The sequence below is a fragment of the Eleutherodactylus coqui genome, chromosome 1 (assembly GCF_035609145.1).
Source record: "Eleutherodactylus coqui strain aEleCoq1 chromosome 1, aEleCoq1.hap1, whole genome shotgun sequence".
NCBI classification, from domain to species: Eukaryota; Metazoa; Chordata; class Amphibia; order Anura; family Eleutherodactylidae; genus Eleutherodactylus; species Eleutherodactylus coqui.
This window is the reverse complement of record NC_089837.1, coordinates 98475554-98494938: the sequence shown is the minus strand read 5'-3', so window position 1 is coordinate 98494938 and position 19385 is coordinate 98475554.

Below are 19385 nucleotides of genomic sequence, written 5' to 3'. Positions count from 1 at the left end.
AATTGGCAAAAAGATGTTTCATTTAAGAAAAGATGAGATTGGAAGTGTGACTTTCACAGGTGCTTTGCCTATTAAATAAAGGCACATAAAACATGGTTACTGACAAATCTGTTCTTTTCAAGAATATTGGTTACTGTGAACCATGCCTCCATGCAAACAAATGAAGAGACAGAAAGAAAGACAAAGGGGCATTATCTGGTTTAGTATAACCAAGATAATTCCGGAGGACAAGGCTGAACCAAATAGGTAATGCTGTCACCTGGTCTTGTTGTGTTAATAATGAGCACAACCACATAACACCACATTGGGGTTGGTAATAAATAACTCAGTAGCAGAGCTGCAAGCCTTGTTCTAGTCCTAGAACAAAGCGTGCAGCTCTGGGAGAAGTTCTTACTTTGGAACTTACACCGGGAAGATACCATAAACCATGCAAAACATGACCAGTGGGTAGGCGCTGCTCAGAGGACATTGGCACATGTAATGTCAGGCTTCACAAAGAACAATCTTTATTCTCCAACATAGGTAACATAGGCAATGCATTTCCACTCCACGATGGGGTGGTCTTCAAGCAGAGGTGTAACGTGAAGCTTCTGGGCCCCATTGCGAAATCTGTAACAGGGCCGCCAACTATAATGCTTTATTCATAGTACTGGGCTCTCTATATGGAGAATAGAGGCCTTATGGGCCCTTCAAGGCTCCCGGGCCTGGGTGCAACCGCATCCTCTGCATCCCCTATAGTTACACCCCTGTTTTCAGGCATCGAAGCAAACCACTTAAGGAAGACTTCAGAAGACATGTTATAGGGACACATGAATCTAGAAAAGCTACAAAAGTGTTCATAAAAACCCGGGTGTATATTAATGCCCAGCTGGACAAATTATCTACAAATGAAGAATATACAGGACAGTTACTGACCTCCTGTAGCAGACAGAACATTGTGTGGGTGGATGGTCGTGGGGGGAGGATCCTGCTTCAGCCAGTTGCCTAGCAGTCAGAGATAGATTTGAGATTGATGACAATGAAAAGGGAATTACTGATATTCTGTGACGCATATATAAGACTTCTTTATACTAAATATGTTCCAAAGCTTTGATTGCAATATGAAATAATAGCAAAGTAATGGAGGAAAGTAGCTGGAATTTTGTGCTATTTTATACATATTTTCTCCAATTAGTATTCATTTACAAAAATTATTGTCTGCATTTGTACATACCCTGCTTTCTCATGGTGTATTGTGACGTGATAACGCTCATATCGTGGCTAAGTATGTGCTCTCAAAATCCACCTGCTGTAAGCCCAAATCTTGGTACTCCCAGCTCATGGAGTCAAAAGCTATTGAGTAACAGCGGCATGAGATACTATGTTGGCAACCAACCTGATATCAGTCGTTTGCCTGGTGGGGATGAATCTCGTTTGTTCTGGGAAAATTACATTTGGGTGAAAGGCAGTTAACCTGTTTTTTAGTATTTTTGTGATATTCTCATTATACCGGCACACCATTTTATTTTCACCCTCTTAACTAATATCCTGACTTTGCAAAGTCAAACGTTCCCAAGTTGTGGGATTCAACTAATGGTGTGGAAACACAAATAAAGGCTTTGAAAATAAATATGTTGCCCATGTGATGAACTATACTTTCTGATACAGTTGTGCTATTTTACTGATACATGAACCCGCTAATGCAGAGGCGTAACTTGAAGCTCCGGGCCCCAATGCAAAACCTGTAACAGGGCCCCCAACTATGATGCTTTACTCATAGTACTGGGTTCCCTATATGGAGAAGACAGGCCTTATGGGCCCCCTACGGCTCCAGGGCCCAGGTGCAACCGCATTCCCTGCATCCTCTATAGTTACGCCCATGCGCTAATGTGAATTTAGTGTTCTAAATTGGGATTCTTCTGTTGCATCTGAATTGGGATTACAATTTACAAGATTGTGGCTACTAAAATTACTTGTATGTCTATTCTGTTACAAATTGGTATTACTAACAGAGGCCCCCTCCTAGTTTCCTCCCTGGATACTTAAACCATCACTGATAGCTGAGCTTCACTGATGTGTTAATTCTATGCAACCTATAAAGGCATCAGATTAAATTAAAGCTCCTTACCTCTTGCCAGTGGGCAGCATTATACTAACGTGCACATTTGATGCTAATTTGCCTTACTGTAGGATCCTAACGGCTTCTCAAAGCAGGACCGGATCGTTCCCTATAGTGTCTTCTCATGTCATTTCAGGTACAATGCGCATCATTATTCTGTAAGTAATAACCAGATTAGCAAATGCAAACCATTCTCAGCATTGTTCTGAATGCAAACAGATACAATTATGGCACCTGCTGTTTCAGCCATATAAAATCAGTTAGCCCAAATCCGCGGCACCGTGCAGAAGCCTGTTTGCATAATATCAAAAGCAGGCTAAAAATATCCCCGTTCCGCAGAAGAGTATCGCTTCAGGTGATGTGTAGAGACAAATATAGACCTGGGATGCTCTTGTACAATGTGCAGTGAGTCACCGCGAGATGAACTGGTGTGTAATAAGTGAGCGTAGAGCGAAGCACATTATCTGGTGCAGGTCACGCATTGATGTGGATCAGGAGATTTTAGAGTGCATTCTCCATGCACATGGATAATAATGTCCTACTTGCAGATTTTCAGCAGGTTTCTCCCATTACAAATCCACATCATTTGCTTGCCAAATTTGCATCAAAATCCACATATTAAAAATGCAGATCTTGCCGCCGCTTTGACCGTTGCAGATGTTTACTCCACGTGTGAAAGCACCCTTCACGGTATTAACCTAAACCACTGACTTGAAAAGGACAGGACAATGTAAAACTCGTCTTGTACATGTGGGATTCCAAAAGCTTCATTATACAGATATACTCTTCATTATCTTTACTGATGCAGTGTATTACGTCGTTATCATATAGACTGTAATGGGCTACACAAATAGCATAAGGAGTTGAACAATCAATGAGTGATGTCAGTCTTCTACTACCCACTGACATCACCCATTGACAGTGAGGGAAGGAGACCGCCCACATGACACATTCACAGTGTTACGAGTCAGATCTAAGAAGAACTTGTGAACGCAGGTGAGTATGAACAAAAGACAACCAGCAGTAGTCAGCAGTGCCGCAGCTGCAAAAGTTATGCAACCAGCTGTATTGACATATTGATACGATAGGTCCACTTTAAGTAAAATATGCAGTAACTTTATGACTATATATAGTCATAGAAAGAACCCATAAGTGACCAATCAAATGGCTTTTTATGATGGCCACCAATGAGCTGTCTTCCGATGCATGCACCTTCTTATGATGCTGGTTTAGAAGCCCAGCAAGGGTGCCCAATGTTGTGCATAGCAAGAGTTCAGTTGTCAAAAGTCAAATGGGCCCCTGCACTAATTGCCAGGTTGTTCTCGATCTTCAATCCGGGCCATTTAACCATCTAGATGTTGTGGTCAGTGCAGTCGCAGCATTTAAAGAGGCTGACAAAGAGAGGGGGCTCCCTCTGCAACCCATCAGACCCCGTCGATGGTACAAAACATTCAAGCTATGGTATCCTATGAATGTACATCTTAGCCTGTGATGAGTTTTTTTTATCAAAACCATGTGTGTGTGTATTACGTACCACTACACACTATGTTTCACTCATCATCCACACAGCATCTACAGGGTAGGCCACGGAAAAGTAGCCCGCACCACACTCTTTTATAAAAGCTTTTTATAATCTGTCTTTGTTGGCCATAGCAACCAATCACAGCGCAGCTTTCATTTATTACACTGCTGAAGTAAAATGAAAGCTGTGTTGTGATTGGTTGCTAGGGGCAACAAAGATTTTCTTTTAGACAGCCCTCATAAGAGTGTAACCAGTGAAGATGGTCTTGATGAAGATTTGATTGAGATACCCCAAGATATAATATGTAGTGATTGCTTTGTAACAACAACCTTTGGCAATTGTTCCTGAAAGGGTGAAGTCAATGGCAAGAAAGACAATTTTGTTCCCAAACAATGACAATATCAACAGACCAAACAAACAACAATGAATATTTTGGAAGGTGACTATACAAACATGGTCTTTACAGTGGAACCCTTTTGATTGTTAGGGCATTATTGTCAAATATAGTTCAAGCAGAGGTGTTGACGGTGTATTCCATGTATTGACATATGCCCATCTGAAACTGGTTTGCCATTCCACCTAAAACAGCGTTAGTTTCCAGTAAAACCTATACTTTCTGCTCAGGACAGGACATGACATCCTGACCATGAGAGGAGCTGAAAGCAGGGAGGTGCTCACATTGATTTCAATGGGATTAAAGCCAGCGGTCCTCCTGCTTCCTCTGATGATGACGTCTGGCTTACTGCAGAATGCGACAGCTCCTGCTGCTGGACGATCAGCTGATGGATGATGGTCGTGAACAGCAGACCCCCATCATCAACTACTCATAACCTATCCAGGGGATAGGTCATAAAACTAGTAATGACCACTTGTCCGTTAGTATGTGTGTGGGTGCTTCTCATGCTCTGCCCCTGATCACATGTTGGTGACATCATCACAGGTCCTACAACATGAAACATGCAGAGCATGACATCAGCCGTGTGCTCACAGGACCTTTGATGATGTCACCGTCATGTGATCAATCACCAGCGCTTAGCTCCGCTCCTAATCACATGACTGTGATATCATCACAGGTTCTAAAGCATATATAAAACACAGAGCCTGCCAGCAACTGTGTACTCACAGGACCTGTGATGATATCACCATCATTTGATTAGTCACCTGTGTGGGAAGAGTCCAGGGTTAATGACAGTGACATCATCACAGATGCTACACCAGCACAGGCCAACAAAGTTGCGCATGTCATGTAGCAAAGCTGTGTCTGTGACATGCGCATGTCATGTAGCAATGCTGTGTCTGTGACGTACATGTCATTTAACAGAGCAGTGTCTGTGCCGCACGTCATGTAGCAGAGCTGTGTCTGTGACGTGCATGCCATGTAACAGAGCTGTGTCTGTGCCGGACATTTCATGTAACAGAACTGTGTCTGTGACGTACATGTCATTTAACAGAGCTGTGTCTGTGCCACGCATGTCATATAGCAGAGCTGTGTCTGTGACGTGCATGCCATGTAACAGAGCTGTGTCTGTGCCGGACATTTAATGTAACAGAACTGTGTCTGTGACGTACATGTCATTTAACAGAGCTGTGTCTGTGCCACGCATGTCATGTAGCAGAGCTGTGTCTGTGCCACGCATGTCATGTAGCAGAGCTGTGTCTGTGACATGCATGTCATGTAACAGAGCTGTGTCTGTGCCCCACATGTCATATAGCAGAGTTATGTCTGTGCCGCGGATGTCATGTAGCAGGGCTGTGTCTGTGAAATGCATGGCATGTAGCACAGCTGTATGTGTCTGTCCCATGGCCATGTAGCAGAGCTCTGTGTGACGTGCATTTAGCAAAGCATTGCTCCACCAGAAACACTGGTACTATAATTTCTTAATAATTACTAGTCAGTTTAAAAAGCCTGGAAAACCGCTTTAATAAATTTCAAGGTCAAACACTTGATCATGTTAGAGTTTTTTTCTTGCAGGAGCCAGTTTGGGGACAAATGCAATCTTATGGAGCCGGTCACATGTTCTTTCCTCTGGTGCTGCAGAGAGACGGCCCATGTGACTGAGGCCTTAAGAGTAAGGAGAAGAGCAGACTTGAAAGTAGAGTTTTTGGATTCCACTTTGCAGGAAAAAAAGATGAGATGCGCTAAGTATAAAAGAAAAGCCTGTAGAGACTTTAAAAAAAAGATCCGCCAGTATCCACAATAGTAGGCCAGTGGGGCAACATGCATAGGAACCTCCACGTTGGTTTGGCTTGCGTATTTCATGTTATGAAGAAGGCTTTATGCAGAAATGCTTAGCTTTGTCTATCCCTCCACCACTGTTGTTCACTGTGCAGTTTTAACTATTGCCAATAAACCAGAGGTTTTTATCCTTTTGACCGCTGGAGGCTGTATTGCTTTGTTTCAAGATTTCCTTCTGTTGTGGGTGCCTGGCACACGGGACCAAAGCTGAGCATGCAGGATATAAGGAACTTGTATGAATTAATGAGCTTGTGACCTTTGAACATGCAAAGGGACCTCCACATTGGTTTTCCCCAAGTACTTTGCTCATCCAAAATAGCTGATGCCTGATGTATTATAACTATTTACTTAATTACACTGAATAATTTTTCAGAGCATGGATATATATATACCCTGTTTCCATGAAAATAAGACATACCCTGAAAATAAGACATAGCATGATTTTCCAGAATTTTTGAGGATGCAAAATGATTTTTCAGGCTTTTTGAGGATGCTTGAAATATAAGCCCTACTCCAAAATCAAGCCCTGCTAACAGTTAATTAAAAAAGTTAATTTAAATAGTGTCCAGGCAGCTATACATGTAAAAAAGTTAACAAAAATTAATATAAGACACTGTCTTATTTTCAGGGAAACAGGTATATATAATAAATATAAGTACAATAGTTCAATATTGCAGTCGTCATGCTGGAGCTGGCTTTTTTTACTAGTACTGTATATTTATAAACCACGGTGTGGTCAAAAGTGGTCCAAATAGAAAGTAATGAATAATGACAAAAAATGAACCACACAAAATCAGCCTGTGCAGCCTAATTGTATAGTGTTTCGGGTAACACATGTTCTGTTACCTTTGCACAGTGACTCAAACCCACATCTTGTTATTCTGCGAGCTCATATTGATATATTAGCTAAATATAGTTTTCTGTAAAACACTGAAAAAGTTTAACCGTATTTCTAGAGGTGTTGATGCAGAATAAATTGGTTGTCTGGGTCATCTGAATGAGAAATCTTCCACGTCTGGTGCTGTCAGTAAGATATATTTCCTAGATAGTTGAACGCTTTGGATGTACGTTTTTACCTGTACACTCCAACCAGTTATATAGTGATGGTCGAGGATGTTGAGATAATTATAACAAAGGGTGATATGACACAGGAATGCAGGAGTCGCTCTTCATGATCCTGGCCAGTACATTTTCCTAGCAAGTGGATGATAATTGGGTGACCTTTAGTAGGAGGTAATAATAGGACTTTGTCTTCTTTAGACATAAAAACTGATTCAAATAAATCCTCATGATGACAGGATATTGCCGAATTACATGGTTTGTTCTTTTAACTGAAATAGCACACAGACACCTGTAATATGTTTCACTAAGGCGAACTATGACAGCGGACAGGGTTTATGCATTTATTTTAAAAGGACATATTGCTCTTCTATTACTATTTTGGCCAACGGAATGCCTTTGCTGATTATATCCAAAAACATTGCACCCGATCTCATTTGCTAGTCTGCTACCTGATGGTGAGATGATGCATCTATATGCACTCCTCACTCAGTAAGTAACGGCCATTTTCTGTGATTGTTTTTAATTCTTGATTTCCCCTTCTGTGATGCATTTATATTAGTGTAGGGACCCACTACAACGCAAGGAACCGTGAAGTGGTTAGTGGGCTCATGTATCTTGGCCAACATCCAACCAATGCCTTGCATTTATTATCTATCATTCACATGCAGTGTGGCATTAAGACTCCAGGGGGAGCCCAGGGTGGCAGTACCAATGTGGTTCACTGATGGATATGCAGGGCAACCCGCCGAATTATCATGGCGTCATTAATAGGTTGCTGGTCTGCATGGTGAACTACATATATCAGAATGGTCTGGCACCCTGTATCCACTATGTGTGGGAGTGTACACCAAGCATCCACCCCCCTCATTATCAAGAGGCAGTGTGAGTGGCTGTTATTATTGGTATCCTGCACAGGTGTTATTGGCTCCTCCATTTGGTAGTCAGCTACCTGCAAGGTGAGAGGAGGATGCATCTATATGCACTCCTCAGTCAGTAAGTAACGGCCATTTTCTGTGATTGTTTTCGATCCCATTTATTGGTCCAATATTCTATTAGAAAGAAAAATCTAAAACCATGAACCGGTATATAGAACCAAAATTAATATTCTAGCTCAGCTGCTTGATGACAGGTGCTGCAGCTGATTGGTTGCACCACCCAATCCTCACAGTAAAATGGCTTGTGGCACCATTATCAATTTCAATCCAAGGAACTTAAAGGGGTATTCCCATCTTAAACACCTATCTACAGGATATGCCATAAATGACTGACAGATGCTGGTATCACTGTAAACTGCAGTTGCCACAAGAGGAAGCCAAAGGGCTATCTATATGCAACTGGGAGAGAATCACCTGTTCTGGAAGGAGAGGTGTTTGCTGGGATGGGAATAGGAAGTCCTTCCTGTGTAGTGAAACAGCAGTGGGTGCAAGCTGAAGGCTAGAGGTAGATATCGCTGCAATATGCTTGTGTGCAGAGGCAAAAATCATCCAGCAGATATTACTGCATTGTGCTATAACAAGTGTCAAGATGGTGCAGTAGGAGGACATCCAGCCTCGAAATGGTATTGCTGCATTGGAATGAGGACAGCTGCAAATTGGAGACAAGGTCAAAACGTAGTACAGATCTGTCGTAGGAGAACCAAGTACTACGCTAAGATAGTGTGAACTGGGCAGACAAGCTCTGACAAAGTTAATCAGAGAAGACAGAAAGAGACTGACATGGACTAGCCTTTTTAACTTGTAGTTTAGATGCCACATTGTTGTGCTTGTTGAACCATTGTATTGCTCCAGAGAAGCCTCAGTAAAGAATATATCTGTTAACCCCTTCCCAGAGTGATAATTGTTGTCCGGGGGCTAACTCAAGGCTCAGGGGCCCTGATGCAAAACGTGAGCTGGGGCCCCCCCTCTATCTGTATCTGTACCCGTACCCATACCTAAACCATGCTGCACAGAGACTTAACTTGAAGCTTCTGGGTCCCAATGCAAAACCTGTAATAGGGCCCCCAACTATAATGTTTTATGCATAGTACTGGGCTCCCTATATGGAGAAGAGAGGCCTTATGGGCCCCCTAAGGCTTCTGGGCCCGGGTGCAACCGCAACCCCTGCACCCTCTATAGTTACGCCCCTGATTGTCACCATCCTGCATCCTGCAGCTGCTACTTCTGTGACCTGCACCTATCACATAAACTGACCCCCTCTACCCTGTGCAGTCACGCCTCCACTTCTTGAAATTCAATTTTATGAAAGTTGCGGAAACAGACTAGTACTGGTGGCAATAACTACTGATGGCCACGACTTATAGGCAAGAATTCCTATCCAGGCATGACTGGCTGAGATGGGAATACACCTTTAAGAAACATCCTAAACTCGATAAATAAACTCTTGATTCTACAACATTAATGCAAATATGAGCCAGCCTTATATTGGATGATGCTTTATGTAGTAGCTTCTGTTGGCACCTCATATGGTATACTGTCATATATTGTACAAATAACCACACCAAATCATGCCAACATATAGGAACCATACCGTATGATGCCCACATAGTGCCATACATTGGCCAAATAAAATTTTCATACAGTTACCTAAGCAACTGGTATACAGTTCTGCCACAACCATGTACCACAAAAATAAGATAAATGTATATAGTGTTATATGTAAGTAACGGTGCCATAGGGTGCTTAAGCAAATACCACCATTTAGTGCTCAAATAGCACTAATCTACAGTGAGGAAATTACAGCTGCACATAATTCATAAGATTCATAGTGGGCACAAGTCTCATGTGCCACGCCAACACTATACATCGAGGCCAACCCTGATGCTATTCAGATGCTAAATAAATTTTACTAAGCATTATCATTTAGGATGCATATTCAGTTAGTCACTGTTTTACCAGTTCAACTATGCTGAGTGTCCAGGCTGAATGCGTAAGAACTCAAACAGTATAGCTAACCTTTATACAACTTGTTATGTACATCACATTGCTCAATTATATTGTGTTCTATCTGTGAGTCCCATCCAATACCTCCTTGACCCAATCAGATTCAGCTCTGGTGTAAAATGTAGGCCCCTTTGGGTAATTTGTGGTCAAATAGGATATTGAAAACCTTAGTGAGCTTAAGTTGGTTTGCCCAGTCATCAGTCTGCCTATAATGTTAGTGATAAGCCAATAAATGAGCTAATTGTATCTTTCGTGCCAGCCTAAAAGGGACTGCTCGTCAGTAGCACATCAACCCGTGTATGTAGGGTATGTAGGTGAACAACTGTATTAGTGATCATTCATCCCCACACTACCAATTCTTCTGTTGGTGTGAACAGCCCTAACTAGCACTGATAGACATTATATTTGATGATCAATGTATGTTATTATAGGCCAATTTGCAGCCTGTGTAGAAGGGTCCTTAGTGACAATAGAGCTGTATATTCTCAGTGAACAAACAAAAACAAGAATGTGGCCGTGTTTTTGTTGTATCATGACTTCAAGTTAAGTTATAAGCAACCATTACTGCTGTCTTCTGGTGTTTCTGTGACTATGTGAAAGGTCATGGGTATCAGGCTCAGGGCTTCCTTGGATTTCCAGGATTAAGTTGGTTAGCCAACCGATGAGGTTTCTCGGCAGGGAGTGTCAGGCCAAAGTCTCAAAGAGAAACAGTCTGTCTCCTGAGATCTGCGGGCCTTTACGCTGGAGAAACAGGGCAAAAACTGAAAGCCAGGATGAGATGTCATTGCCAAACTATTAAATAGAAAAGGACAGAATTACCTGTGGCCAAACACTTTTCTAATTATGGACATGACATAGTAGATGTGACAGTTATGATACTAAAGGATGGTTTCAAGTCACAAAGCCATAGAAGAATTTGGAAATATAAATTTATAACAACTTTTGACACGTTCAATAGAGGGATAAATTATTCATGAGGATTTATGGGTGAATGGGAGGTATGAGAATTGTATAGCAGAGATAACACTTCTAGCCTGGTGAACTCCCTCCAACAGTAATTCAGAGACCATAAACTTTCACTCCCTTATTAGTGTATAGTTAAGTATGTTTGTGTTCCTGTTGCAGTATTCCTGACCTTGCGACCCCCCAACAGTAATTCAGGGACTCTAAAACTCTCACTCCCTTATCAGTGTCCAGTTAAAAATGTTTCTGTTGCAGTATTCCTTTTAAGGCCTTAGTCAGACGGGCGTTTTTTCGCGCGATTTGCGGATCGCATGACGGATGCGCATCCGCAAATCGCGTGACCGGTGCGCGCAAGTCGCCCGCAAATCGCCCGAAAATCTGCTCCTAGCCGCGTTTCATTAGAAACGGGCCGGAGCTGTCCAGCGCATTGCATTCAATGGAGACGGCAATACAGCCGTCTCCATTGAAAGCAATGCGCTGCGGGCGAGCCCGGGATGAATTGTCGGTAAGGGCTTAAATATATAAGCCCTTACCTGCAATTCATCCTAAAATGTGTAAAAATAAAAAAATTGTATACTCACCTTCTGCCGGCAGCTGGAGCTCCGCGCGGCCGTCCTGCAGTGGGTGTGAAGGGGGTGTGAGTCAGACCTGCCCCCTGATTGGCTCAGCGCTGAGCCAATCAGAGGCATGCCTCACTCACAGCCATTCATGAATTCATGAATGGGTGTGAGTCAGACCTGCCCCTGATTGGCTCAGCGCTGAGAGGCAGCAGTCACTCACCCATTCATGAATTCATGAATGGGTGTGTGAGTGTTTTCAGCCTCTGATTGGTCAGGGCTGTGACCAATCAGAGGCAGATCATTCAGCAGGCGGGGATTTTAAAGCCCCGCCGGCTGAATAGTGCCAAGAAGCAGTTCAGGAGAACTGACAGCGGCCGCGGCAGAACTCCGGCTGCAGCGGAAAGGTGAGTATACAATTTTTTTTTATTTTAACACATTTTAGGATGAATTGCAGGGAAGGGCTTATATATTTAACCCCTTCCCGACAATTCACCCCGCGCACGCCGGCAGCCCATTGCTTTCAATGGAGGGGCTGTATTGCCGCTCCATTGAATTTAATGGGCAAACATCGTTCTTCTCTGCCACAGCTGTTACAGCTGTGGCAGAGAAGAATGATTTGTCTTCTATATGTTCTCAATGGGGTCGGCGCTGCTGCCGACAGCCCCATTGAGCGCATATACAGAAGAGAACAGGAATCGCAGATCGCAGATAGGTGCGATCTGCGATTTTTTGTTCTATAATTTATCGGACGAGCGCATAAAAAGCGCTCATGTGTCCGATACCATTGCAAAGCAATGGTTTTAAAAAATCGCCGGACGCATACGCATGCGCAAATCGCGGCTAAAAACGCCCGTCTGACTAAGGCCTCAGTGCAAACCAATCACATCCATGCCTATGCCTTGTCATAAGTATGTGTGTCACAAGTGTGTATAAATATTCATGCCTCTTCAGATCTATTCCATTTAAGCCTGAAAAAGAACCTTGAGAGGTTCAAAAGCTCGCTATTACATCATGTATTTTTGTTAGCCATTAAGAGGTATCATATCTACAAGATTACGTGGTTTCTCTTGCTGGGAACTGTTACGCCTGTCAGCTCATTGTTAGTTTTGCCAGCACACCTTGTCCTGTCCAGACGAGCCAGGGTTAACAGCTCCTATGCCTTCCAGTCAGGTTAATTACCCTGCTATGTGTGCAGGGTCTTCCAGTCTACCTTTGTTTTTAGCCTGCTTCATGCAGCTTGTCTGTTTGACCTTGCTATTGTCTGCTTTATTCAGCCAGGCTTTACCATCTGCCTCTGTCCTGTTTGTATTGTTCGTGTTGGTTTTGTCATCTGCCTTTCCTGTCAGTATTAGTGGGTAGGGACAGTAGCATGGGTGAAGATCCGGGAGCCCAGCGCCGTGCGTACCTAGGCGCCCCACTAGTACCGTGACATAATAAAAACTAACAATGAGCTGAGAGGCGTAACATTATCCCCCCTCAAAAAAGGGGCATCCGGACCCTTTAGGCAAACAAAGGCAGACAGGCTAGCACACTGAGAGAAAGGCACAAGGTACCAGGGCCAGACTACCAGCAGGTCAGAGTAGCTGGGCTACACAGTGGACACTGAAAAGTACCACTAGAACAGGACCAACACTCAGCAGGTTACAGCTACTAGACTACTCAGAGGATACTGCAAACTGAACAATAATCGGCAACAACCGGGCAGCATGAGCTGGATCTTATAGGGAGGTGGGAAGAGACGATAGGTAGATAGACCTGTCAATCACCAGCACACGTCTCAGACACATAGCAGAGTAATTAACCTGACTGGGAGGCACAGGAGCTGTTAACCCTGGCTCGTCTGGACAGAACAAGGTGTGCTGGAAAAACTAACAATGAGCTGCCAGGCGTAACAGGAACAATCACACTGAGATCTGTTGTGCTACAGATTCTCTGGAATTTTCTTGCTCAGGTGTGGGGGGTTGTGCTGGCTGGGCGTGTGTGTCTCGGTCAGCCAATCACTCTGTGTCAGTACACATAAGAGCTGTCTTCCCAGGTATGAGTGTGTTCAGCTTTCTCTGTTCTCATTTCTCTCTCTGTGCTGTGTGAGCAGGTTCTATGTGTGGTTGCGGCAAGAAAGGTTTGTGTATTGTGGTTTTGTTTGGTATGTCCCTAGACTCCAGGTTAGAGTAGGGACTAACAGTATTGCCAGGACCCGTGACGTAGCCCGTTAGCTTCCATATTTTGGCCAAAATGTCAACAAATACCTGGCATTTATAGCATTAACATCTGCTACTAATGTATGTATATTGGCTGTTATGTGGTGTGATGTTTGATTTTGTGTGTCTTCTTATCCTGTCCAGTTGTCCCTGTCTGTGGTGGCTTGTGTATGCATCCTAGTCTGAGTGTGAGTTTCTAGGGGCAGCATGGGCCCAGATCCGAAGATCACTGGGCCGCCACATATTGCGGCTATGTCCCCGCTCAGGAAGATCCTTCATTTTCTTCCTTTGTAGAAGATAGGGAGAGGTGGTTGTTTCACCTGGTGTTCCCTATCCATGGTAACGTTTGTGTGGGCCTGGTGCTCACTAGCCCTCACAAATGTAACACCCTAGTTCCCTTATCCTGTTGAGTGGACTGAGATGTCAGCAGAGACTTGTACCCTGGTTCCAGCTACATGGGTTCAGGACAAGGCCAGATCTTAAAGTGAACTCTGTTGGCTGCCATAGCACAGAGGCAACGCAGGAAGCTAAAGTAGGCCTCAGGAGTCAACATTAGTGCCCAGAACAGTGAAATTAAAATACAAATACGAACAAGTAAACAAATTGAGTCCCTGTTTTCTGGGTTAATTCAGTCTCTAAGGGGCTTATTCGTGTTAGTTGTATTACAATGAAACTCCTTGCCATTGTCTCAATTCTTACCCAGTTACCTGGGGTGAAGGTCCTTTTTTTCTTCATGGCCTGATATGGTGGGAAGGAGCCAGTGAAAATTTGATTCTGAGCTTTCTGGAAGCTCGGAAAACTCCATGCTTCAGAGAATTCATTGTGTCCCCTAGGCCACACAGGAGAGACTCCTAGTCTACCACAACCTTCCGTTTAGTTTTAGTTCAGAGCACCATTCACTGGTTCCCACAAATCTTAAAGCAATAGCACTGTCATACATCACCACGCAACAAAGGATTAAAAAAAACAAAAATGTTCAAACAAAATCCGGACCCCCCTTTACAACTATTCTCTGGGAGTGCCTACCCGATTTTGATGGATCCCTCACACTCATATAAACTTGTGAGAGAAAAGTTTTCCCTTTATAACCTGTTGGAATTTCTCTCTGTATTTCGTTCTGTAATCTGAAATCTTTGTTAGCTCTATCGTACGTGGCCTAAGCCTCACCTGATCATCAGATAGGCCTGAAGAACCAGACCATGTGTGACTTACCTACTCTGATCTCACCAGACACTGTGCTCTATATGGCTAATTGTCTTTTTGCTGCAGTTTGAATCGACTTATGTTTGACATTCTGATAGAATGGCATTGACTACAGATGTCTTTGCTCACCAAGTTGAAGGTCTTCACATGACTTTTTAAGCAGTAATTCTGCCCTGATACACTAACTGACTCTTTTCACAATTTTGAAGAGTTTCTTGTCATCCATCTGCTAAACTATAAATGAATCACAGCTACTGAATGATATAGGGATTTCACGCTGAAGCCCTCAACGCACCACAGCAATTAGCATGCAAATAATATATGCAAATGTGTCCTTGTAGATGATATTTTGTCTACGAAGATGAATCTCTGTGAAGGAGGAGGAAACTTTCTCAACTTGCTCTGTGATTTTCTGATTGATTATTGCTGGTTACTAATCTTGAATCAATTTTTGATGCAGGATAGTGTTTGTGGACTTTCATAGGGAGGACGATTTCGTCATCATACCGCTGCTTTTTGTCTTATTATATTTTCAGAATATTGCTTTATTTATGGCCTTGAGTCATTCATGGGATTATCACCCGTGAGTGATATTGGCTTCATAACTCATTCGAAAAACTCTGTGGCTTCCATTTCTTGTGTACAAATAAAAGAATCATTGGAAGATGTCTTTGATGCAGAATAAACCTTGATGGATACGGCCATATGTAGAGTTCCTATCAAAAGGACGGCCGACCATGGTGTCCTCCAGGCTCATGGGTTTAATACTGTAGAATTATAGAAGACCCAGGCTACATTGAGACTCTGGAGATATTGTAAACTTTATAATACTGCAGGCCACTATAGTGCATAATTGGTTATCTCTAAAATGCTCTGCAATGTTCTTTAGTGAATTCTAAAGTCTAGTCGCATCTATCAGATTAAATACATAAATCAAGAGAGACCTCAACTAATATTACACTGAATCTTTGTGTTTCAATTAATGTTAAATGGGCTGTAATTTTCTATCATTATAGCAATATCCAACAGAAGTTCTATATAAATGATCACATGTCCCTTGGTTTATGTGTTCTAATAATGTTTTCCATATATCATCCAGTTCAAAGACTGGAAGGAGAGACGTTATTGAGTTTGCCGACCATGAAAGTCAGTTTAGGCTTCCTTTAGAGATAGTTTTTAAAAGGTTTCTCTTAGTTAATTTTCTGAGTTTATTTTTTCTTTAATTCTTCAATCCTGAAAAATAAATGTAAAAAAATAAAAGCCCCTATACTACTGGCTCAGCACCCCAAATGTTTTGTGCTTTTATTACTGTCGGTTTCATGTTGCTTTTATTACTGTTGGTTTGGTTTCTTTCATGTTGCTTTTGAAGTCAGTCCATCATATAGCCAAGGTTATAAGACTAGACCTCTGCCTTCCAAACAAGCTGATAGACAGACATGACCCAGTGGTTGTCCCAGATCTGACAAGCTGGATGTAGCAGGGACTCAAGTGTTACTACACAATTACCATCAATAGTGATTATAATATGGGTGTTTTGGCTGGCCACGTGCTGCCCAAGGCTCCCAGATGGCCATGGCCACCCAAACAGACCATCATCTTAAATGCCACTTCGGACACTAAATAAATAATCACTATCTGCCTCAGTCAACAGTGCTTACTCACATGTAGGGTGCCAAGGGTTTCTGGCAGCCCAGTGCCTCTTCCGCTATAGTGTTGACTCCACCACGGTTTTACTACTTGTTGTCCAACCTCCCCGCTCTTTATAGGGGTTTTTATTTTGCTGTATTTCTTTGCAACTAAAAATACTGGGGCCAGACGCTAGCTGTAAGTCAATAGGAAAATATGAAGAGTGCTACAAACAATGTGGTTTGTTTTGTTGCACTTGAATGTTTCTTGGGCCGCTGGTGCTTTTTTTTCCAACTGCTGTGAAGTGTAAGTTTTTCTTTTTCATTTTTTTTTCTCTTGGTATTTTTAAATTAAAAAAAAGTAAAGCCACCCCAAAAAAGTGGCTCTAAAAAACGGACTAGTCAAATAAAGAAATTGCTGGTTTTTTTGCATGTGTTTTAGGATCAAAAACTGCACATAAAAGCATGTGAGAAGGAAGCCCAAGGGTCATTTCACACACAAGCTCCTTGCCTTTTTTCAACATTTTTCACAGCATTTTTATACAAAATACACAACAGTCAGATGTCAACTTAACCATAGCGTTGCTATGGAAAGCGCCAGCCCCCTGTCCAGGAGCAGAGAATCATTGCGATTCTCCACTCGCAGCCGGCAATTCGCAGCTAGGCAATTCAGATAGGCTGACAGCGAAGATCTGTCTGCCGGCTCCTGCTCCCGGGCATCGGCTCCCGCGGCACAGGTCCGCTACGGGATACCGCAATGCCTGTGGACAGGGGGCCTTAGCCTCTCCTGATCATCACTTCAAAAGTTATGATGGTTTTCAGCAGCACTTACCACACTTCACAGCTAAACAGCTAACGGTGCACGCCTTTAAAGAGGGACTGGATCCAAGTGTCCCATACAATCCAGAGTAAATCAAAGTGAGAGGCAGCACTCCATACAGCGGTTAATAATCAGGATACAACCTTTATTGAACCCATGGTCTTGAGCCTTAGCAACGTTTCAACCCTAGTGTGGGTCTTTTTCAAGCTGAAAAAGACCCACACTAGGGTTGAAACGTTGCTGAGGCTCAAGACCATGGGCTCAATAAAGGTTGTATCCTGATTATGAACCGCTGTATGGAGTGCTGCCTCTCACTTTGATTTACTCACCTGATCATCAGATAGGCCTGAAGAACCAGATCATGTGTGACTTACCTACTCTGATCTCACCGGACACTATGCTCTGTATAGCTAATTGTTTAGCTTCATAAAATCGACTGTCCGGAAAAGATAGCACATACGCTGCTGATTCCGGTGGCCGAATTCTGACGCAACCGGAAAGATAGATCTTGCCCTATCTTTTGGCCGTGATCTTTTGGGTAGCACTGCTAAACAATGTCAGCTGACTCTATTGGGCCAGTTGAAGGATTTCTTCTCAGCCCGTGAAATTCCGGGTATATACGCCTCACCTGGCTATGTGAATGAGTGAGAATACAGGTCTCTCTGTCGCTCATACATTTTGTGGCCACAATTTGCTGGACAAAAAACGCATCACCCATGTGAAAGAGGCTTATTTATGTGGAGGTTCAGCTCCCAGCAGTGACATTTCTTAGCTCCTTGCAGAAAATGAAATGAATGCTTTTAATTCTACAAAGAGCATTCACATTACCAACCTCCGTAAATGTATTCTGTAGGGCAAAGTGGGCCAGAAGGTGGTCCTGGCAATATATTGAGTTCACCCAAAGGCGGCCTACTGAATAATATATAGCGGAGTATAGAACCACATGTCTAAGCAATTTAGAAACTGACATCAGAATTGTCTGTTCTGATTATAATACATGAATAGGGAGACAATATTTCTATGTACAAGTAGGTAGGGAAGACTTCTATGGGCAGCGAATGTAACACGACAGGCTCTGCATGCAATGCTGAAAATCAATTAAGAAGTCTGCATTGTATGCTGAGCAAATTGGTGGATATGCATTTACCAGTGGTCAACTAACTACTGATAATAGTGGGCGACCTAGTGGAGCAGTCTGTTGCTGAGAAATACAAAATACCTACCACTGACTGGAGCAGTCTGTTGCTGAGAAATACAAAATACCTACCACTGACTGGAGCAGTCTATGCACTACTTTGCAAAATTTAGAGACCACCTTTAATATATTTTATTTCCAGTAAAACTGGACAGTTATTCATATATTTAAGGAGCAACTGCACAGGGGACATGCCAAAGGGGGTCTGGGTGGTGAGACTCTGTGCTCCTTTGTCACTGTTGCTTGCTGGCTCCTCTCGGCTGCTAAAGATGGAACATAGATGTCTATATAAGTCTCAGCACTTGGACACCCAAAGATCCAAACTCTTGACATGTCACTCTGATATGTAAAATTTTTTAAAAGTGCAGTTACTCTTTAACAACTTTTAGGACCATATTTTTTATTTTTCGTTTTTTTTGTCCCCACCTTTTAAGAGTCATAACTTTTTTATTTTTACATTGACATAGCCACATGAGGCTTATTTTTTGCGGGATGAGTTGTATTTTTTTAATGGTTCCATTTAATGTACAGAAAAACCTTTAAAAAGTTTTACGTGGCGAGAAGAGATGAGCGAGCACGCTCGGATAAACCAGTTACTCAAGCAAGCATTCTTGTCCGAGCGTGCTCAGGGGGAACAGCGGGGGGTAGCAGGGGAGAGAGTGAGAGAGCTCTACGTACACAACGATACCAAATATGTTATTTTTTAATTGTTTAGTTTTTTATGGGATAAATGGGAAGAGAGGTTTTTTGATCTTTCTGTTTTTTTTAACTGTTAAAAATGTTATTAAATCTTTTTTACACTTTTCTTTAAGAGACTTGAACTAATGATCATTATATAGCTTCTACTTTACATAGCAATTTTTGATGTTGTCACACGCAGGACTTGATAGCCATCTATGCATGGAAGTCCTGGGAGCCTTCGGTAGGCTGCATTACTAGCATGGTCAGCTTTGACTACAGCGTC